Source organism: Chinchilla lanigera, unplaced genomic scaffold, assembly GCF_000276665.1.
Source record: "Chinchilla lanigera isolate Chin_1 unplaced genomic scaffold, ChiLan1.0 scaffold00102, whole genome shotgun sequence".
Classification (NCBI taxonomy): Eukaryota; Metazoa; Chordata; class Mammalia; order Rodentia; family Chinchillidae; genus Chinchilla; species Chinchilla lanigera.
Genome location: NW_004955503.1, coordinates 6,016,902 through 6,041,859, shown reverse-complemented (window position 1 = coordinate 6,041,859; position 24,958 = coordinate 6,016,902).

Below are 24,958 nucleotides of genomic sequence, written 5' to 3'. Positions count from 1 at the left end.
TAAGAAAATAATTACAGATTTAGATTAAATAGTGTCTTTATGGGCATGTCAGGTTAAACCTTACCAAAAATTTTATGTAGAGGGTATAAACACAGGTTTTCTATCATCAATTTATTTGGCTCTGAATGTCTCAAGGCTTTCCTCAATCTCCACTTATATTTCCATTCTTTTTTTTTCCCCAATTTTGGTAGCAATCCAAAAAGAAAATAAGATGAGAGAAGACTACACAACTGCTACTAAATGACAACAAAAAGTCTAATCTAAGTTTAATTGCAGTTAGAGTTCATTTAGAAGATTGCAAAGACGGAGTGACCAACATGCTAACAGAAATTATGGAAGAAAATTTCCCAAATATAAGAAAAGCTTTTAAAACACAAGTAAGTGATGCATATGGAGCGCCAAACAATTATAATAAAAGGAGAAGCTCATCAAGGCATACCCTCATTAAATTCAAAGATATACAGCAAAAGACACAAAATACAACAGAATTTTAAAGGCAACCAGAGAAAAATGAAAAACTTACATATAATGGTAAACAAATTAGAATCACAGCCAAATTAAGGCAAACCACAAAGTCACAAAGTCTCAAAATTTTGGAGTGAAGTATTTCAAGTCCCAAGATCAAAGAACTTTCAACCTAAATTAACTTACTCAAAATAGTTATTCTTTAAAATACATGGAAAAATAAGATATTTCCTTGAAAAACACCAGCCCAGAAGATATTGAGTGCTAAACTAGCTCTAGTTAAAATACTCAAGGACATTACTGATGGATATAATAGGGTGGACACACCTGAAAACACAGAGGAAACTAGTGATGTCAATGCATAAATAGCAACAAAACTAAATCAGGAAAAGTAAAATTAAAAAACATACCGAAAGATAAAGAAGGCAATGATAATAAATAGCCAACACATCTCATGATATCTCTAAATTTTAATGGCCTTAACTCTCCAATCAAAAGACAGACTAGATCAAAGCACTGAATCAAATAATCTGCACCATTCAAAGAAATTAACTAAAAAAGATATTCATAGACTAAAATTTAAAGAATGGAAAGAGTACTTCATGCATCAGGACTCCCAAAGCAAGCAAGGGTAGCAATTTCAATATCAGACATAGTAAACGTCAATGTAAAATGGATTAGAAGATGAAAAGAAGGTCACTGCATGCTAGTTAAAAAAATAATCCAACAAGGACAGAAAATATTGATAAACATATACGCACCATATACTAGAGCATCTATCTTCATAAAACAAAAGCTGATGAAATTAAATGATCAAATCAACATTAAGATAATCATAGTGGAGGATTTTAACATCTATTTTTGCAAAGAGACAGATCAACTAATCAAAGAAGAGTAAAGAAATTTCAGGGCTGAACAACAACTTTGGAAAAAAAATATATATATAGAGAGAGTATTCCATCCTTCTGTAACATTGTATACATTCTTATCAGCAGAACATGGTACTTTTTCCCAAATAGATCGCATACTAGTCCATGATGTCTGCTTAAATAAATACAAAAATACTGAAATCATTTATGCATACCATCTGTCCACTGTGCAATGAAAATAGGAATCAATTACAGAAGAAAATTTGGAAAAGGCAAAGCTCCTGGAAAATTAACATCATACTCCTAAATAAACAATGAGTCAAAGAAGAGATCAAAGAAGAAATTTTAAAATTTCTGGAAGATAATGACAATAACTATACAACTCAATGAAATATCTTGGACACTTTTGAAGCAGTTCTAAGAAGAAAATTCATAGTAATCAATGCCCAAATTAGGAAAACAGAGCAGCACAAATGAATAACCTCATGAGAAAATTTAAGATACTTTAGAAACAAGAAACCAGCCCAAACCTGAAAATAAAGAGGGAAATCATAAAGATGAGATCAGAAGTCAATGAAATTGAAACAAAAAAATGCGAAACATCAACAAATTGAAAAGACTCACATCAAAGCAGTGAGAATTGACAGAGGTGAAATCACAACAGATATTATTGAAATTCAGAGGACAGTTAGTAACTACCTTGAAAAATTATATTCCTACAAATAAGCAAATTTTGAAGAAATGGACAAATTCCTAATACATGCAAACTACAAAACCTAACCCAAGAGAACATAAACGTATTTAACAATCCAATCATAAACAATGAAATTGATTCATTAATAAAGAATTGGTAAAAATTGAAAAAATAATCTTCCAAGTAAAAATGCCCAAGATTTAATGAATTCAAGGATGAATTCTACAAAAATTTTAAGAATGTTATCACCGATATTCCTAAAGCCCTTCAGAGAAATTGGAAGTGATACAGTATTTTCAAATTTATTCATGGAAATGAGTATCACCCTGATTCCCAAACCAGGTAAACACCCAAATAAGAAACAGAATTATACACCAGTCTCTTAAAGAAACATAGATAAAAATATCCTCAAAAGATATTAGGAAAAGCAATGAAGCACCGTATCCAAAATATCATACATCATGATCAAGTAAGTTTTATCCCAGACCTGCAAGGATAGGTCAACATAGGTAACTCTATAATTGTAATACACCACATAAACAGCAGCAAGATCAAAAACCACATGGTCATATCAATAGACATAGTAAAAGCTTTTGAGAAAGTCCAACACCTCTTTACACAGAAGATTAGAGATATGAAAGGAACATAACAACGTGATAAAGGCTTTGTACGACAAACCAATAGCCAGTATCATATTAAAAAGTGAAATGGTAAAACCATTCCCCTAAAGTCAGAAAGAAGACAAGGATAACCACTGTGAACTATGCTATTCAACATAGTACTTGAGACATTAGCCAGAGCAGCTAGGCAACAGATAAAAGGGATACGTGTAAGAAAGAAAAAACTCAAATTACCATTATTTGCAGATGATATGATACGGTATATAGAATAGTCAAAGAACTCCACCAAAAATCTCTTGGAATTAATAATTTCAGCAAAGTAGCAGGATATAAGATCAATACACAAAAAGTATTAGAATTTGTGTATTCTAAAATGAACAAGATGAAAAATAAGGAAACAATACCACTCACAATCCCTTCAAGAAATATGAAATATCTAGGCCTTATCCTAAACCAAGGGAGTGAAAGACTTGTACAAAGGAAACTACAGTACTCTGCAGAAGGAGACTGAAGGGGACAACAAAAAGTGGAAAGATGCGCCTTGCTGCTGGATAGGCAGAGCTAATATCATCAAAATGGCTGTAATTCCAAACTGTTACACAGATTCAATGCAGTTCCAATAAAAATAGCAACAACACTGTACAGATTTAGAGGGGAAATATTCTAAAATTCATATAGAGCTAGAAGGGACCCGGAATAGCAAAAGTAATTTTGGGCAATAAAAACAAAGCAGGTGGCACAGAAATACCAGACTTCAAGCTAAACTGCAGAACAATAATGCTGAAAATGTCAGCATATTGGAACAGAAAAGACACATATATCAATGGAACAGAATTGAGCATACAGAAACATTAGCAGACACATTCACCTATTTAATCTTTGACACAGGGGCCAAAAGAATATGATGGTGCAAAGACAGCCTATTCAAATACTGGTACTGAAATAAGCAATTTTCAGTACAAAATGAAACTGAATCCTTATCTCTCACCATATACTAAATTAAAATAAAAAGGGTCAAAAAATCTAAATATTAAAATAGAAACATTAAAACTTCTGGAAGATGAAATAGTGAAAACACTTGAATGCATATGAGTAGGGAAGGATTTTCTAAACAGAACCTCAGTTACACAAGAAATAGCAGCAAGAATCAGCAAGTAGAATTACATCAGATTACGTCTTCTGTACAGTGAAAGAAACAATCAGTAAAGAGACACAGTACTAATATCTAGAATACATAAAAACTAAGAAAAAAAAAAGCACACCTAAAATTAAAAACCCAATCAAGAAATGGGTCAGTAAAATAAAAGAACCCTTTACAGAGAAAGAAATACAAATGGTCAACAAATATACAAAAAAGTCCAGCATCTCTCACAATTAGAGAAATGACAGTTAAAACAACACTAACATTCCATCTTACTCTGGAAAGAATTCAATCATTAAGAAACCAAACATTAAAGAATATTGGAGGGGCTGAGATAAGAAAGGGACCCTCCTGCATTGTCGGTGGGAATGCAAGCTAGTACAATCATATTGGAAATCGGTATGGAGATTTCCAAATGAAATGAAATAAGAATTTTTATATGACCCCCCCACTATACTATTTCTATAGCCATCCCCCTACTATGTATTTAACCCTAAGAGTTTACATCATCATATTACAGCAATAATTGTACAGCAATATTTATATCAGCACAGTTCATAATAGAAAAATCCTGGAAGCACCCTGTATAGCCATCAAGAGATGATTATATAAAGAGACTGTGGTATCTATCTATGTATGTATCTTTCTGTCTGTCTATTTAATGGGATACCACTCCTCTACAAGGAATGACAAATTGGACTTATTTATAAGAAATTATATTCACCTGCAAAATATAACTTTGAGTGAAAAAAACCATACATACAATCTTAAATGCCAAGTAGTACCTCTCATTTGACTGAGGCAAAATACAAACAAAGAAAATGATAAAGAATGGATAGAAAGGGACTAGGGGAAAGATCTTATCTAATAGGGAAGTGGTCTGAGGAAACAAGGAGAGGGGTAAGAAGGAGGGGATGAGGGAATGCGAGGCAGAAGGAAGTGCCATGCCCACAATTCTAAAAAGTCCAATCTATTTAAATATTATATGCTACAACAAGAGCTAAGACAAAAAATGTCAAGAATTATGAAAAATGTGATAGAGAGGGGGCTGGGGATTTAGCTCAGTGGCACAACACCTGCCTGGAAAGCGTGAGGTCATGAGTTTGATTCCCGGTACAGGAAAAAAAATGTGATAGAGAAACCAGAAGAGAAGAGGGGAAGATGAGGGAAGAGGAAACCAACTGTAAAAGAAAAAAATACAAGCTGTAAAATGTACATGTAACCACTCCCTCAAGACTATTGTAAACTGCATGAATTGCAAACGCGTTACCAGCAAAAAAATAAAAAATGTATTTTTCAGAAACCTACCAGCAAAATCATACTAAATGGGGAAACATGTAAAAGTATTTCCACTGAAATCAGGAATATGAAAACTATGTCTCGTCTCAGTACTCAGATTCATTATAATACTTGCAACTTTAGCCAGAGAAATTACTCAAGGGAAAAAACGAAACTGGTCTGAAAGGAAAATAAGTAAAATGTAATTATTTGCAGATTGCATGATATACTTCATAGACAATCCAAAAATAACACTACCAGACAGCTATCAAAATAATAAACAAATTCAGCAATCTGACAAAATACAAAATAAACACACAAAAATAGCATTCTTTTTAACCTATGATGAATGACCTCACTGAGAAAGAGATCAGGAAAACAATTTCATTTTCAATAGTTTTATAAAATTATGTACTTGGAATTAACCTAAGAAAATAAAATACCTCTATAATAAAAATATATATTATTGTAAAAGAATAGAATACTGGAAGAAAGATAGTCTCTTTAATGAACTGTGTTGGAAAATCTGTGTCTAGATGCTGAAGACTAAGACTAGCACCGTCTATAACCATGCAATAAACTAAAGTCAAGAGGGATGAAAAATCTAAATATTAAAATACAAACACTAAACTTAGTGATCAATAAAATAAGCAAAAATATCAGACTTTGCTGTAGGTGGAGACTTCATGAACAAAACACAGACTGCAAGTTAAATACCATAAAGAATCAACAAAGGGATCTCACCATATTAAAAAGCTTTTGTACAACAAAGGAAATCTCCAACAGAGTGAAAACACAACCCACAGAATGGGAAAATTTATACCCAGCTGTGGCACAGAAAAAGGACTTATATTTAGAACTTTTAAAGTGTTGAAAACAAATCAGTCCCTCCAAATTCAAAGACCCAATCCAAAAATGGGCATCTGACATGAATGCACACTTCTCAGATGAAGAAATGCAAATGGCAAATAAATACATAAAAAATGTTCAACATAATTTGTCATTTGACAGATGCAAATTAAAACAATGCTGAGACTGTAACTCATCCCAGCAAAAATGGCTATGAATAATATCAACTGATAAAAGTGCTGGAGGGAATGTTGGAAAAAAGAACCCCTCTGCAATGCGGGTGGGAATGTAGATTGTTGCAACTACTGTGGAAATCAGTGTGGAAATTCCTTACAAAACTGGGATTAGATGTCTCAAAATCAACAGATATTCCTCTTCTGAGTATCTTCTCAGGAGAATTAAAAACATCATATCACAGCAATATATGTGTATCCATGTTTATAGCAGCACATCTTGTAATAGCTAAATCTCAAAAACAGGCTACATTCTCATCAACAGATGCAAATGCATAAAAGGATGTGATGTTTTTATGTAGTGAAATACTACTTGGGCATAAAGAAGGATAAATTGGAGACTTTTATAGGTAAGTGGTTGCAACTCGAGACCATAATCATAAGTGAAATAAATAAGACTCATATGTTTAAATAATGTATTGTCTCACTAGTGTAATAAACTGGAAAGAAAATATGTTCCAAACATCAAATAGAAACTGTGAACTGGGAAAAAAATGTGCAGAAGAAAAGACAAACTGCAGTGGGGGAAAGGTGAAAGTAAGAGGGGAAAAAGAAAAAAATTAACATGGATATACACAAGATAGTTAAGATAGTTTTAAAGTTAGCTTCTCTCAGTTTCTTGAAAAGAATATTTTGTGCAATATAGTTTAGACAAGATAGCATGCCAATATCTTGTACTCTGACTAACTACATTGAAGACAGCAGTACGCAATGTGTCAACAGTTGAAACTGTCTTACTAACTTGTTTGGAAACTAGGTTTCATTGCTTGGGGACAAAGAAAAGTGGAGTACAAGCAGGTAAGTAAGGCCACCTCACCCTTATTTCTTCCTCCTTCCTTTTTTTCTTTTTCTTTTCTAAATGGCTAGGGAGAACTCCAGGTACAGAAAACTAATCCCACCCCTCAAATCTAGAGATCAAAATTAGACTCACAGCCAAAACAAAACCACCTGAAATTTTAGCTAGAGGAGGCATTTTTGGGATCTGGCTTGGACAGACCGTAGAACTTGTGGACGCTAGATGAATTTCACTGCTTTTGTTTTTTATATCTGATTGGTTTTCAACTTTGTATTAAACTCCGTTAGTGGACTTTTTCGTCTCCTTTTTCTCTGTTCTGTTTGGCCTGTTTTGTCTTTTTTTCTGCATGTATGCTATTTTTAAATGTGTGTGGTCATTCCTTTTTCTTGTTTTTTTTCTCTTTTATTTTGTTCTTTTCTATTCTTTTTTCTCTTTCTTTCATAATTTAGATCTTTTACCTTTCTTTTTATTTTATTCCACTCAACTTCTTCCTTCCTTTCATCAATTATTTTGCTTGATTTTATCTTTTTTGTTTGTTTGTTTCTGTTTTGGACTGTTGATATGGCAAGTGAGTTCAACAAGAAAGGCACTCACAAGAAAACCGAAAAGGCATGAACAAACAAAGCTTTATTAACTGGCTCACAGATAGTCTCTAACCAGGAGCCAGAGAAAATGTCCAACCCCATCTGGGTCTCATCTTCAGTACAAGTACATTTTAGAATTCCATAATAACCATTACCTTATTTTTGTGAATCATGCGATGTCAGTGTGATAGTATCACACCTGGTCACTGTGCTAAATGTGGAGAATATTTTTTTCCAGCATCTACACAATCGGTCATATATCAACCATATAATTTAAAACTTGTATTAGCAATTTATACTTTTTCACAAACCAAGGAGGATAACAATATAGTACTGATGCTAAATATGCTGAGATGTAGAGTACGGGAAAGGTCAAAGGAAAAATAAAAGCAGGAAATAATTTACATAGAATGGAAGAAAAGCAACAGCAAATGAAAGATCAGAGATAATGACTTCGGTGATACAATTTTATGTCTGTAATGGAGGGCATGTGCTGAATGGGTTTGTGAGTTTTTGTTCATGGGAAAGAATGCAGGGAGGAGCTAATAACATTGGGGAGGCTATATGAAAACAGAGCCAATGCATGAGAAGAAATAATGTGTTTGTAACCTCCATACACAATTTTTGGTGAGGGTTAATCTGACATTACCATAAAAGATGCTAAAATGAAACAGAGCTTTGTGAATAGGGAGGGGAAGTAGAGTTGAAGGTAAGAGAGGGGACTGGGGCAAAAAGAGGAATCAAAATATATTATGTACAGGTGCAAATTTCCTATGATATATAGTATCAATATAAATATATATCCAATGAATCTACAAAATACTATCTAGAACTATCTAGAGTAAAGCACTAATTTTTATCCTGTTTCACACATGCAAACAGCTCACATATATATAGATGAGAGGAGAAGAAAAAAACAAATAGCCATATACATACAAAGAAAAACAAGATTATTCTCAGACCTTTTTATAATTCAGTTTGAGTTTGACCAATTTTCTCTTGCCCTTTACTTAAAAAATGGAGAGCCCTTGCCTTATAGGAATTCTGGGAGGTGAGCTCCTTTCTCTGTGGTTGTGGTTAACAGACCAGTGTTTGAGTTGGTTCCTCTTTTATGATTTATTTTCTTTACTACCAGTGAGTAAACTGGTTTGCAGTTCTGGGTATAATTGAGTTTACTTCCCATTCCCTCTCCAAGCAAATCGGGAAGGTTTCACCTGATCTCCCAAGATGTGATTAGCACCAGGTGTTTGTCTCAGTCTTATGATCAAATATCTTAAATTTTATTGGGGCATGAAGTGTATAATGGGCCTGATCAAGCACTTGACTTTCTGCTAATAGCTGCAGGGTCTTCCTCAAGTTCCATGTCTTTCCCTTCATGATAATCCCTGCAGCTGCTTATTTCTGATTTTTCTATGCTGCCTTAGGTGAGCATTATGTGTTATATCTAGATGTCCTGCCAAAGCTTCCTGCACTCATAGGTGAGGCTTTTTGGAGATGGCGGGATCTAGGGTTTGTGATACTGGGATTAAGGCTGTATGGTACTAAATTAGTCCACTGATAGGAATTAGCATAGTGCTAGGTGTGGCGAAGTAGAATTACTGAAGACAGAAGCCCGCCATGGGTATGGGTGGCACCACCCAAAAGGCGTGTGGCCTGGATGGGACAGAAGGAAAAGCAGATTGCTGCTTTGTTACCTTTTCCCTGCCACACCAAGCACTGTTTCTCTTCTGCCGTGGCCCTCTGCCATGCCACCCTGCCTTGGGGTCAGCCACTCATGGACTGAAACCTCTGCAAACTGCGAGCTAAAATAAACCTTTCCTTATTTAACTTTGGATGTCAGGCATTTTGTCTCAGGAACAAAAATTTTAACTAGGAGAGTGAGATTACTATGCAATACTGAAAGGGAAAAACTGTACCAGAGAAGTTGTTCTCTCTAAAACTGTTATTTCTAAACTACCTAGCTCTATAACTGCTTCATTGCTTTGTATTTAATTTCTTGACTGGCTGTAACCATGAGAACATAACTGATCATAAACTGATGATCATGAACCTACCATTGTAACTGATGATCTCACCCTGCTAGTTAATCAGAGGAACAGTCAGACTATTCTGTCTCATCTTTGTACCTCCTTTGTACATCCTGCCTGTACATCATATAAAATCCCTAGACCACCAGAGATAGGGGACTGATATTCTTGGAATGATTCCAGTCAGTGCCTATCAACATAAATAAATCTACCTTTAAATACTGGGTGTCATTTCAGTGTTTCTACTTGCTGCTGCGATACCTTCGCACATTAAAGTTCCTCTCTGAGTGTTAGCCAGTACCAAACTCTGCACCTGTCCGGTAGTGTCTCTCCAGCCCACATATTCAATGGTGTTTAGGGCTTCTTGCAAGATCACCCACTGTTTAGACTCATTAGCATTTGGGAGGCAATGAGGAGGAGCTTACCCCAGCTTTAATGTCAGATAGTTTTAGTGTGAGGTGGTATGGATCCAACACTGGTACCATGATCTCAGTAGGGTTTGGATGGTGGCGGCAAGGTACTTCCTGGACACAGGCATTTTGGAAATGTAGAGGACAGCACTCACTGTGGCAGTGCTCCAGTGTTTCTTCTCCACTCCTGGACCACACTGGTCATAGTGTGTGCAGGCCCCTTAAACTCACTGTCCCATGGATCACCCAATGTTTCATTCTGAGTACCTATGCAAGATTGTTCCCCAGTTTATTTTTGTTACTATGATTTCCCAATCCTCAGTCACTGTCTTAGCCTTGAGTGACGTGATTACAGGCATGCACCACCACGCCCCGCTATCAGCTTTGTATATGATGAGATTCAAATCTTTTATCAAAGGCTGTTGCCTAGAGTATTTATCATGCTAGCTTCACGCATGACTTGTATGCTTACTATTAATAATTCATTGAGTCAAATTCTCATGTGACCTGAAAATAACAAGTCATTAATTTACCGTCAAAATTTTATAAAAAATAGTTTACCTGTTTAGTTTCTAGGTTTGAAGGAAATTGAATAAAATGCAGATGAGTTATATAAAAGGAAGACAGCAAGAATTTAGAAAAAATTACTGCAGGAAGAGCAAAATGATTGAATATTTCAGTGTTGGAACAGAAGTAGTAAAACTGTGTGCATGTGTTTATGGACTCCCTAAATGACAAGATTATAAAAAATGGCAATTTAAAGGCACAACAACCGGTTATTCACTTTTCAAAACACTGTTTTACAAATTCTGGCCACACAGGAAAAGCAAATTTGGATACAGTAAGAAATCCATCACGTGAAAGAAATTTCTTTCTTTGGTAACCAGATGTTTGCTGGGTCTGTTTGTGGACTCTTACTGTTTGCCCAGGGTAGTGATAATGGCCAGTAGCACCTAAATTAGCTGATTTCTAGCACTAATATATTTTCTCTATGGCAAATTTGGCCACTAAGACTAAGAAAAGACTGCTTTCATTAATCTTCAGCCAAATATATATATTTTCAGCCAAATATATGTTGTTTCTTTTTATATCTTCCTATCATAGCTTCCTATACAACTCCAAAGCACCTACTCTTAGAGTTGAAGTTATAATATATTTATAGTTACAAAGTCAGAATCACCACAGCTCCTTTTAGTTCCTTGTACAGAGGGACAACATAGTACAGAGATGATTGATAGTAAGGGCTTCAGAGTCACATAAGACTAGCATAGATTATTGGTTCTGCATCTTACTAGACTATATTTTTGTCAAGTTGTTTAAACTTCGTGAATCTCCATTGCCCCAACTCTTACCTGAAGATTTTAATAATGCCTACCTTGTACAGTTATTTTGAGAATTAAATAACATGCACGTGGGATTTCTCACTGTGCTTGTTATATTGCAGTCACTCTGAACCATGTTCTTTGTTATCATTATCATTGCTCACTGGATAACATAAATATGCAATTTATATTAATTGCAATTTTAATATCTCCTTTGTAAATCAAGCTCCTCTGTTTTCCTCTTCTCTCTCCCTATGTAATAGGATGAAAAGAAGAAAGGTGAGCCTGTCTGGACAAAGGTAGTGTAGGCTTTTGTGTCACTATTTTCCACTCCTTCCCTGAGTCAGAGTCATTGATGGGAAAGGAGATTGGATTAGTCATCATTATAAATAGACAAAACTGTTCTTTTCATTTTCATTTGTTCTAAACCTACAACCTTCAGCTTTTGATGGTCTGCACTGACTCACACAGGTGTTCATAATCCTGACACTATCTTTAGATAATTTATGGTGGAGACTTGCCATTTGGAGAAATCAGTCCAATGCCATAACCTTATTCCTTTCTCTTCAAAATCATCTTCTCCATCTTTCCCTGTCCAAAGAAGAGTCATTTATTACAATCTATCTTAGTATGTAAAACTTTATCATCTGAGTAGAGTAGTCAGGGTTATTTTCGCTAGTGATTTTCTGTGAGAAATGAAAACAATATATTTATAAATTCTGAATGCCCATATTCTTTACTGATTCTGATGGGGACATTGTTTTTAGGTTGCATTTTAAGTATTTCTTTATTCAAATAATCCAAGACTGGTCTTTCTTTACTGAACTGGGCAGATGATTTTTTTTCTTTTGAAAACTGTATAAATGGTTTTCCTTTCCATCCCTTGCCTGCTCTTCTTATGATTAAGAGTGTTGTGAGGATTAGTTTATATTTTGCAAAATTCTCTGAGCTCCTTGGTAAAAGACATCACAGAGGATGAAAATATAAGGAAGAAATAAATGTGTCATAGTGATTTGTTACAATGAATCTCTGAAGATGTTCCAGGACTCTGTTTCTCCAACCCAGCACAGTGCCATGTTTATGATATACACAAATTCAGAAAATGTCTTTGGAATGAAGCACACAGGATTTAGGGTTTTAAAAAGTAATATACAAATTCAGTGGGGAATATCAAGGGAGACAGCAAATAGAAGCAGAGAGCCATCCTAAGACACAGAGAAACAAAGTAGATTGCAGTGTGAGATGAGGCAAACTTTTTTTAAAGTGTATTTTGAACATAAAAAAATAAATATCTGTACCATTTCTAAGCATATGTCACAACAGCCTAAATGATATAGCATTGGGAATTTATATTTGAATAATAAAACACTTAGCAGATGACATCAGAAAGATATGCAGTAGATATGAGAGAAAATAAAGTGGTACAATTAGTTTGCATCACACTGAACAAGAACTTGAAAATCTCCTGGTATTTGGGTTCCTAAGGTGCAAGGCCCAAATCTTTTATTCAGTGCCCAAGACTCATGCATTTGTAATGATGATTCATTTCAACTGTGGTTTATACTGAAAAAGAACTGTAAGTATATCTGCAAGGCTTCCATTTAATGCCATTCTAATTTTGGTTTGCTCCATGTCCTTGAACTCACTGCTCCATGAACTCATTGCTTTTATTCTCTCTTTAATTGCCGTGGTCATCATGGGTAGCCTTCTTAACTTCAAACTTTCTTTTCTACTCCAAACCCTTTCATGCATGAGAACTGTTCCATCCACTGTGATGTTTACTTGAGACCACTAATTTTATTAAACAGGCTAATTCACTTTCATTACTTGAATATATAATTTCATTTGTTCTTTGCAAATTGATTCATCCAATGGAGAGACTGATACCTGAGATTCTAGAAATCATTCTAGACTAAGTGGAGGAGAAGTATTTTAAAGATAGAAGTAAGGAAACTTTTTACCACCTATCTCCTATGACCCATGAGTTTTCTAGTGACACTATTATCTAGAAACACTATTATACTAGTATCTCTACATACAGTTCGCAGGAAGAGCTTCACTAGGTTTAATCAATATGCACACACACATGCTTGCATTGGCCTGATACAACTGTGGGAAGTCTTGTCTTGGTTGTTTGGAGGGCAATGGCTACAGTCATAGTTTTACCTAGCTGCTAATGTACCAAAACCCATATTATATTGATATATGCATATGCATGTTTATAGGAGCACAATTCATAATTTTAATATTGCAAGTGGCAGATTTGTCCATCAAAAATGAATGGATAATGAAAATGTGGTATTTATACACAATAGAGTACTACCCTGACATAAACAATGTCTTACTTACCTTGCCATTGCTGAGACACAATATCCAACATTCCCAAATTAAAAGAGGAGAAGTTCAGTTTAGTTCTAAGGTTGTAGAAGTTTCACTCCATATGCTACAGGAGGGAATGGTGGATGAGCATGGAAGAGAAGAAAGGTCTCATGGCATAGCAGCAGAATCAGAGAAATTAAAGGAGGAAGGAGGGATATAGACCATTCCAGGCCACACTACTAATGAGCCATCCCCCCAACCAGACGTTCCCACCCTACATGACATTTAGCTATGGAGTCATCAGTGGACTAATGCCCCGACATGTATGACAGCCCCATGATCAAATTACCTCTCCAAAGTCTCACCTACAATACTATGAGAATTTCAGGAGACTTCCATATATGAACCATAACAAGAAAGGATAAACTTGACTTGTTTGTAGGAAAATGGATATACCTGGAGACCATAATGTGAAGTCAAATAAATCAGAAACAGAAGCTTAAATATCACATGGTTTCTCTTATCTGAGAAAACCCAAATATAAATAAGGCACAAAATATAAGATATGCTACAGGACTTAGGGAGATAGAGCGTTTTCGAATAGGAAGTGGCTCAAGAGATGGAGGGAGGACAGAGGGGAGGGAAAGGGTATGCAAAAAGAATTGAGATGTGGTATCTACATGTACCAGCTCCTCATAAGGAATATAATCATTTTTTACTGCAATTGTGTACTAATAAAAATAAAACTGAAAAAATGAATTTGAGAAATATGGATAGGTTTTATATAAAAGAGTTGATATAAGGAAGGATAGTTGTAGTTTTTGACCCAGTGTTGTGAAAGATATTGCCTTAACATTTCACAATAGTCAATAGCTTTCAGTTGTTTTAACAGAAAATAACTTTAGCTAGGTTTGCCCTTTTTTTCTTTCTTTTTTTTGTAATTCCATAGTTTTTGGGAATTAGGGGCACTGTGTGTGATTACTGATAAATGGAATTGAAAGGATTCAAAATTTATTTTATGATTTTTATTGGAAAATTGCACAATGTTAATTATGGAAAAAGAAAATAACAAATACTTAATGAAAGAATATGATAAAGAGAAAAAATACAAGAACTTACATGGTTTAGAGACAGAATGGAGCTTTGGGAAGTAACAAGAGAATGGGAAAAACACTGTAACTTCCTATGCTGTTATGATGATGGCATCTATGAAGAGAGGAATAGATGAAGAAGATTTAAGGAATTTTGTAACGAGTCAACTTGAAAAATTTTTGTGAAGTTTCACAAAATACCTCAGTAAGTATTTTAATATTTTTCATTCATTGTTTGGGTATTGGTTTTGTATTTCTCTATATGAAATACTTAGTTGATATTGAGTCATGAGGTCATTTAAGTTTATAAGAGTTAGTTAGGTCAATGTAAAAGTTTGTCTTATGGAACCCAAAGGCAATGTTATGGGTGAAATTGTGTGTCTGAAAATTCATATGTTGAAAGCTTATCTTCTGGTTCTTAAGTATATGACTGTATTCGGAGGCATTTAAAGAGGTAAATATAAATGAGGTCATTAAAGTTGACCTTAATCCAATATGATGTATATACTTGTTAGAAGAGGAGATTATGACTCAGACATATATAGTGAGACCATGTATAGTCACAGGAAAAGATGGTCCTGTACAAGCCTAAGAGACACTTCAGCATTTACCAACCTTGTCAATACTTTGATCTCAATTTAGCTCAGTGGCAAAAGCGCCTGCCTGGCAAGTGCAAGGTCGTGAGTTCTGTTCCCGGTACCGGGGAAAAACCAAAAAAAAAAAAAAGAAAACTTTGATCTCAGACTTTCAACCTTATCACTTTTTTGCCTATGTGATATGTCCATTTGTGACAGTAAGGCTTTGGGGTCCCCCGTAACTTGTATTGGTGTTTATCTGATTTTCTTTGGCCATTAGTGTTTGTTTCATAAAGGTGAGTGCACTGGTATATGGTGCATATATGTTTACTATTGCTCCCACTTCCTATTGAATACTTTCCTTAACAAATTTATAGTGACCTGCTTTGTGTCTTCTGAACAGTTTTGGCTGGAACTCCACTGTGTCTGAAATTAGAGTAGAAACTCCTGCTTTTTTCTATGCTCCAATTGCATGGAACACTATTTTGAATCCTTTGATTTTTAATCTGTGGGTATCTTTTTGACTTGAATGTGTTTCTTGTATGTGCACATTATTACGTTTTCTTTCTTCATCCATTCTGACAATCTATGTCTTTCAATTGGGGAACTGTGACGATTCATATTAAGAATTATTACTGAGAAATGTTCACTTGTCTTTTTCAATGTGTTATTTTCCTGTTGCTGATTTATTCATTTCTCCCCTGTTGCTTAGCTCCTCCTCCCACTAGGTGCATTCATTCTTTTTGACTTAGTCACATTTTTAGCTTCATTGCCTCTTTCTTGGCTGTCCTTGAGAATATTTTGTAATGATTGTTTGGAGTCTGTCATGAATTTTTATACTGCTCCTTGTCTTGCAAATACCTTATTTCTCCATCAACTTTGAAGGAAAAAATTTAGGGGACATAAGTTGGAGTTAGACATTTGTATCTTTTAGGGATTGACGTACTTTGTTCCAATCCCTTTAAGGTTTATGTAGAGACATATGCTGTGATTCTTGTAGGTTTACTTTATATATGATTCTTTGCCTTTCTCTAATAGCATTTAGGATTTTGTCCCTGTGATCAAACTTTGGAAATTTGAGCACAGTGTGGTCTGGAGAATTTCTCTTTTGTTCATAGCTATTGGGACATGCATTTCTTTTTGCCTTTTTTTAACTGTATGTTTATTTCTTTCCCTGCATTTGGGAAATTTTCTGCCATTATTTCTGTGAACAGGTATTTTATATCATTTGATTTTTACTTATTCCAGTTGCTCTTAGATCAGTCCTTTTTGCATCTTCCATCACTTTTTGAATAAATTTTACATTCTCCTTGCTATTTCTAAGATAGTAGAGTAGTTCAGTTTTGAAGGCATCATTGTATGCTTGTTGTGAAATTCTGTCCTCACACTGACCCATCCAGCTGACCATATATTCAATATGGCTTTTAATCTCCTTGAATTACTATTGAAATCTTTTCATGCACTGTAATTCTTTGATGAATCAGCCATTCATATTTTGCATTATTTTGTTTATCTCATCCTGCTTTCTCTTAGTGTCTTCTGAGCATTCTTATATTTTTTATTAATGTCATTATTTGTTTAATTATATCTTTAATCCTGCTATTTCTTTAAGATATTTTCTTTTCCTTTCCTTTTTTCTTTTGAAAAAGGGTTTTGCATGTGTAAATTGAATTGGCCTTGAATTCACTGTACAGCCCAGGATAGTCTTGAACTAATGGCAATCCTCCTGCCTCAGCCTCCTGAGTGCTAGGATTACAGGCATATGCTACCATGCCCAGTGATCCCAGCCATTTTCTAGCCTTCTCTGCTATGCTTTTGACAAAAGTATTTCAGGTATGTAACTCATGCTATTCTTCTTCTGGGTTCCCCCAGGATTGGATTTGTGAGAGTTGGGGGTTTAGGGAGGTGTTCTGTTGTGTTTTCTTCCCATGTCTCTATTGTTTGTCTTTGTTGGTTTGTTTGCTTGTCTTGTGGTGAAGTTTGTGGATGCTTATAGCCTAAAGACTTTGTTGTTAATATAGAGATCTCTTCAGTTTTTCAGTGATGTACTTTGTGCCCACAAAATAATCGTTGCGTGTTCGTTATTTTGGGAAAAGAAGATGCAGTGTAGTTAGTTCAACAACCAAGTTCTCTGGGAATGTACCCTAGTACTGTTAATGTCACAAAGGCAATCAGAATTTGGGCTTACAGAGAAATAGTGACAATTATGTCACTATTTCACTATTTAATTATGTTAATGTCACAAAGGCAATTGGAATTTGGGCTTACAGAGAAATAGTGAAAATTATGTCACTATTTCACTATTTAAGGTGACCCATTAATATACAGTGAAGCATCTATAGTAATATAGCTTGAGATAAATTAGATACTAACATACCCATTTCATAGTACCCTTTTTCATACAAAAGAAACTTTCAATTATGATGTAAACATTAAAGCAACTCAGGTATTGAATTATGGCTAATATTTTACTGAATGTAAGAGTGATACCTCTGCTAATGGTATGAAAGAATCCAACAATAATATCACCCAGTTAAGTGTCAAATAATTAACAAAGCTTTATGTTTACACTGTTAATGATTTGGCATTTGCAAATGGGAGGATGCAAAAGGTAAACCCCAAAACCTTAAACTCTATTATATAAGGAGCTGAGAGAAGTGCCACATAGGACTTTATTGCAGAATAAAGGACGTGTGAACGATTTGGTAAAGGCAGGATGACAATCTGACAATAAATAGAAAATATAAGAAAAAGTGAGGTAAAATAAATTATACAAAGTGTAAAAATAAGAAAGAAGTAATTAAGGGGAGAAAATTTGAGTGGGAGAAGAGGAAAAATAGCGAAACACAAAAAACAGTACCCGAGCCTCAGGAAACTGGTGAAGAAGATGGGATGGAAAGAAGGAAAAACAAAGACAATAGCAAAATAAAACATAAAACTTAAACAGTGTTCACAATCATACACACAAAACCAAAAACCAACAATGAAATGAAAAAAAATAAAATGAACAAAATTTAAAACAATAAGTCAAAAGCAAAGTTAAACAAATAAATTCTTTGTATGTGCAATCCTGTGGTTATCTTACGGGATCTCTGGTTTTATGGCAGTATCCAATTCAAGGTTTGACTCTTCTCTCCCTGATAGAAAAAGGAGACAGCCAAAGCTCAAATCCACAACGGGTACTAGATCATCAACACAGAGTCATGAAATTTTAAGATGCAAAATAATATGGTGTATTTTTTTCTACAGATTCGAGTAACTCACTTTGACTGTAGATTCAAATTTTTCTCAGGCCACAAACCAGGAGAAAGTACAGATTGGCCTATCTTTTTTGTGTGTTGAAGTCAGCCTCTTCAATTTCTCTATAGGCTCCAATTTTGTAATTAGATCCATCCAGGATGCCAGCGATACACTTCCTGCCTTCTTTACTTCTCCAAGTTTTTATTTTCTGGTGTCTGGATTGAAGCTTGGAGAAGGTGATTTGTTGCTTCTGACCACTCCACCATCTTTCCAGAAATCCTAGGTCAATCTCTAGATATAAAACATACACAATGAGGTGGTGGCATAAATACTTAGGGTTGTAGCTGATGTGTTGAAGGAGGTAACTGAAGGAGGACAAACATTACAAATGCTAGCAGTAAAAAAAAATGAAAAGCAGGGTATTCCATTGCAAAGATATATTTATAACATCCAAGTACTTTAGGATAAGAGATAGACAGCCGAACCATTTAACCATTTGGCATGTGGTTAAATAAAATTCTATTTATGAGGGAAGTATTGTAATTTTTCTCTAAATGGAAAGCAAATTATTTATTTTTTAAAATTTCAATTTTAAGTAAGATGTTTGCTTGTCTCTACCAGCATCTTAATCTTTTGAAAGTCTTTTTATAAATCATTTCAATGACTCTAAAATAACACTCTTTTTTGTAGTTTCTTGGCTTGGCATAAAAACAGAGCTGAATTTTATCTTTCATGGTACAGAATGAAAAAAGTTACATAAATTTTTTTCTCTACTTTCAACAGGTCTGTGACTCATAATGAGGAAGTGTTTGAAGCTCAAAGTGTATAGTTATGCTTTGGCTGTTCTGTTTGACAAACAGTTTTCCTCTTTCCACAATTTTAGGGGTTTGTTTACTTTTTCTTTAGATTCATTTTCATTAGTATGTTTGTAGTCCATAATGTTTACATTTGTAATTGGTGGTTGGTACATGTACATAATACATCTTAATTTTTTAACATTCCCTTCCTTTCTCCTCCATCACTCCCCTTCTTTATTATTTTAATTTCAAAATACTTCAGAGTTGATTTCCACACCATCATCTCTTCAAAAGTAGAATCAAACTGCATGTTTAAAAAGTTCATGTTTTCTAGTAAAGGCTATTTGAGAGTTTAAAAAAAATAAAAGATCAGAAAAAAACTAACTGACAGGGGGACATAACATGATGTAAGGCAGCACACTGGGAATATGCCCTGGTCTTTATTTTTTAATTAATGGAAAAAACACCAAGAAATGCTGATTATAATTACAATTAAAATAAAATTTCCCTACTCTCCAAACACACTAATCAAGGGTATTTTTTCACTTTCTTTTCTTCTGGGCTTATTAACATGTTCAACATCCTATAAGAATCTTTAAGATTTATATTGTATCTTCCTTTTCCAATAAAAATCACTCAGTTCAAAGGTAGAGATGTAATAGTGGCCAAAGAAAATGTTACCTAGCCATGTATGGTGACACTTGTAATCCCAGCACTCAGAGGGCTGAGGCAAGAAGATTTTCACAAGTTCAACGCCAGTCTGGGCTACAGAGTGAGTTCAAGGGCAGCCTGAACTACATAGCAAAACCCTGTGTCCAAAATGTTACGTATCCTCTTCAAGCTCACTGATATAAGTGGAAGAAATATACTTAAGGAATAATCTAATAAAAATATGAAATTACAAATGTGCTGTGCTGTAAGGAGATAAACATGTTGGGCGAGGTTCTATAAAATTGATAGTTTATCTCTTCTAAGTGGCTAGAGAAGACTTCCCTGAAAAACTGATGTTCAAATTAATTTGGAGATTAAATTTTATTAGTTGGGTGAGAAGAGTTATAGATAGTATATGGGGACACAATAGTATGTGTGAGGGTACTAGGCTGGAGGAAAAACAGTGAACAAATAAAATGAAATAGTGTCTATAGTATAGTGGGTGCAAGAGGATACTGGGTATTTTCAAGAGATAAACAGTCCCAGAATGAGCTGGAAAGGTAGTTTCAGGTCAAATTATAGAGGATATAGGCTGACTAATTTAGTTGTATTACTTTATGATTTACCTTTATTGGTATATATCTGCAATACATAAAAATTACCTTCATTTTGGGGAATCTACACACATATACTCCTCTCCTTTCTATCCTCTCCCACAATTCCCTCTCTCTTCTTTCACACATACCATTGCCACATCTAAAATTACTACCACCAAATTTCCCAACCTCTTATCTTATATTCATCTGAAATGATTTATATTTTGAGTCTCTTATAAAAGAGATATCATGCTATATATAACCTAAACATCATTTTTTTCACTTAAAATTTTGGTCTCAAGATCCATCTATTCTCCTACAGATGACTCAAATTTATTCTCCTTCATGGCTGAGTATTTTCTTTATCTATTTATTTCTTGAGGAGAGTATAGACTTTTAAAAAATTTATCCATTGTGAATTATTGTGCTGATATAAATATGGGTATGTGTATATCACTGAAATATGAGTATAGGCAGATATACTAGATAAAACTTATGCAGTCAGAGAAGAATTGGGCTTTCATGGAAGTCAGCACAACAAATGAACATCAGCATTGTGGCTATATGCAAAACTGAAGAAAGCCAGCACTCAAGATGGAGATAGCTTAATCAGGCCTGCAAGATAAACAGCCACTTGAGATTTTACTGTAATTAGCACCACCTGGTCCAGCGGGCCAAGATAGGTATCAGGTGCATTGTTGGGTGACCAGAATATCTGAACTAATAATCTTCCTTCAAAAAAAATGCAATTTCTCTTTCCATATACCCTTGATACATAATTTATTACCCTATGGGATCAATATTAGCTAAGTGATTGTACTTGTAATCCTATGAGTTCATTGTAGTTTGACCCACGTTGTATCCCCACTGTGTATTGCTGTATAAATTACTATGGAAACAGAGCCTTGGTAGCCACTCAGTTGGGACCCCTCCTGGAAATCTAAGAGTTATTCTTTTTCCATTTATTTTCAATAAAACTCTCCTAACTTCCTCCTTTGTTTCATGATTTTATCCCTTGATGTTGTGAAATCACAAACTTGGCAGACTTGACATCTAACAGGTCAGGAATTATATGTTTCTTACATAATAATGATGAATTTAATTCTTTGAGGAAGATACCCAAGAAAGGTATAATAAGATCCAATGGAACCTCTATTTTTATATATATTGAGAAATCTCAATACTGATTGCCGTAATGATTGTAATAGATTACATTTACATCAATAAAGTAGAAAGCTAGGGGCTGGGGATTTAGCTCAGAGGCACAACGCCTGTCCGGCAAGTGCAAGATCATGAGTTTGATTCCCGGTACCAGAAAAAAAACAAAAGAAAAAGAAAAGTAGAAAGCTTACTTTTTCACACAGGCTTTACCATTTGTTATTTAGTTCTTGATGATAGTGCTACTTATTGGAGTAAGATGGTATTTCACTGTTGTTTCAATTTGCAGTTCTGCAGTGGCCAAAATCTTAAACATTTTTGCCATGTATACATATATGGCAATATGTACTTTTTTTTTGAGAAATATCTAGGTTTTTTAATTGCCATTTTATTGAGTCTTTTGGATTTTGAGGTCTAATTGAGCATCTAGCATGTTTTTCTTTCTCATTTTATAGGTTGTCTGTTCAGTCTGCTGATTATTTTCTTTGCTGGGCAGCTGTTCTTAATTGTTTATAATTCCATTTGTTGCTTCTTACTATAACTTCCCGGGCAGTTGATATTCTGCTCAGAAAGTCCTTGCCTATGCCTATGTCTTCATGAATGTTACCTGTTTTACTTTTCAGCACATTAGGTATTTGTGATTTTATATCTAGGTATTTTATCAGTTTGACTTGTTTTTAATCTAGGTTAAGAGATATTAGTCTAGATTCATTCTTCATTTGTTCCAGAACCATTTGTTACATAGCTTCTCTTTTCCATATGTTGGTTTTAGGCTTTTTGTTTAAAAAGTTATATGGCTAAAGGTAGAGCTGTGGGTCTTCTGTTACTTAACTCTGCAGGTCTATTCTTTTACTCATATCATGTGGTTTTTATTAATTCAGCAAAGTGGTATAACTTGAGATTTGATAGTATAATGTCTCCAGCTTTGTTCTTTTTTCTCAGAATTTTATTGGTACTCTCCAACTATTCTATTTCCATATAAATTTTAGAATTTACTTTTTAATTATATAGAAATTTTTTGTTTTTTCATTGAAATTGTAAATGGAAGAGCATCTAAATAGGAGAAATATGTGCGATATATCAGATTGAGTAGTGTGAAGAGGACAAATTCATTTAGCCATAGTCCAGGACTTAAGTAGAATAAAGCAAGCATCCACACAGAGAAGAAACCTTTTTGGGGAGTTATAGCCTGTTTTAAGTAATATGGATAGCCACAGGATAGCTCAGTACACAGCATCAAAGCTTGTCTAAAATATAAAAGGTATTTACTTATGTAACAAGGTGGTGGTTCAGCTCATAGTTTATACAAGTTGGTACTAAAATTCAATTGGGTAGAAGAGGCAATTAAAATGCTGGAAGATGGAATAATGGTGATAGATATTGGTCAACTAGAGAGAAACTGATCAAGTAACTTTCTACTAAGGATAATGAAACCCAGGCTGTTTCTCTTAGAGAATAGCTATTAATATGAAAAGGAAGAATGTTAGAATGAACACTGTTGTTTTTAATGGGAATTGGATTTTTCAGTGTAAATGCAGAGTTTGAATGTACATAAATGTGTGTGCACCTCTGTTTGTATACATACTTGCATGTATATGAGTGACCATGGATGCCTGCACTGTTCAGTGAAAGGGCCTATAATCAATGATATTAATAAGTATAGCTATTTCCCAGAACATGGCTGATTTCAGGATAGGAGCAAATACAATAAATGATAAACCTAGGACACTTTATTTAGCAAGAAAGCAATTGCATTCTCACATGATAGGGCTATATCAAAAAGATTATGTAGGTGGCTTCTATGATATGTTTTTAGTGAAATGATTAGTAATTTAAGCATAACAGTCAATAATGGCAAATGGATTATTATTCATTGATGAAAATGTTTGACAATGAATGTATACTAATAAATATTAATTAGTGAATTAAAATTGAAATTATAATGAGGACGATAATGTTTATATGGGTTCACAGTCTTCCATCACAAAATAATTTTTAATTGTTAATAATGACTAACTTTATAGTTGAGAAGGCGGGAAGGCACAATGTTACTCAGATGATCAATGTGAACATGGTTTGTGATGGGACTCACTGAAATTGGATACTACATGATAGGATATAATAAGTAGAATTAAGCATTGTTTTGTGATATTCCTGTCAAAGATATAAAATCAAAATTTAATCATGCTAATATAATAGAGAAACTCAATTTGAGGTATGTTGAAAGAACTGGCTTATAAATTTTGAAGTCATAAAACTCATGGAAATAAAATTAAGTTTGAGGAACCATTCCAGTGACAGAACTTAAAGTGAGATAATAATAGAATATAATCCCAGATAGTGAACTGGATACTTTTGATATAAAGTAACATAAAGACAATTTAGGAGACTTAGATGGGTCTGAAAATTGTATGTTAGTGAAGTTATAATGCAAGATTTTGATTTTTATGATTGTTGATGGGAATGTTAGAATTCCCTATATCATAGAAAATATAAACCGAAATGCTGACTTGATAAGTCATCCTGTTGGCAACTTCAGTGGGTGAGGAGAAAAAAGTTCCTTAGTTTTTGCCATTATACTTGAAATTTTTCTGTATGTAAGGCATTATATGTGTATAAGTGTATTTAAAAGCAAGAGATATAGCAGTAATCCTTATGAAAATGAACTTTGAGAATCAGACAAATATGGATCTCATCATTGGCTCTACTACTTAATAGTTTTATGCACCTGAACCATTTATTCAACTAAGTTTTCCTACTGGAACTAAGAGGGTAATGAGAGTTATATTCACATTGGACTTCCACTTTAGCTAAGTGTGAAAGGAATTTATTATCAGCATCATAATCACCATCATTTTTCTTAATCATTTTAATTTGCATTTAGTTTGATATTATTTAAATAATTTATTATGAAAGATGTTTTTAAAAATGATCTATTATTAACTAATATAAGAAATAAAAATAAGTTACTAAAATGAATTTTTTTATTTTAAAGAGAAAAGAAGTAAAACAAATTAACAAACACACAGACATAAACAACACAATATAAAAAAAAATGCAATACAGAATGTCAGACAAGATGATAGAAAATCAACAATAGTTGTTGTACTACATACTGTTATCTTCAAATTGGTTACTCAGATAAACAAATATAGGCATGTAAGATTGATCAAACATTAAACATTAACTGAGCCTTTCCAAAACACAGAAAATAGTAGTACAATTATCCTAGCTTTTATATAT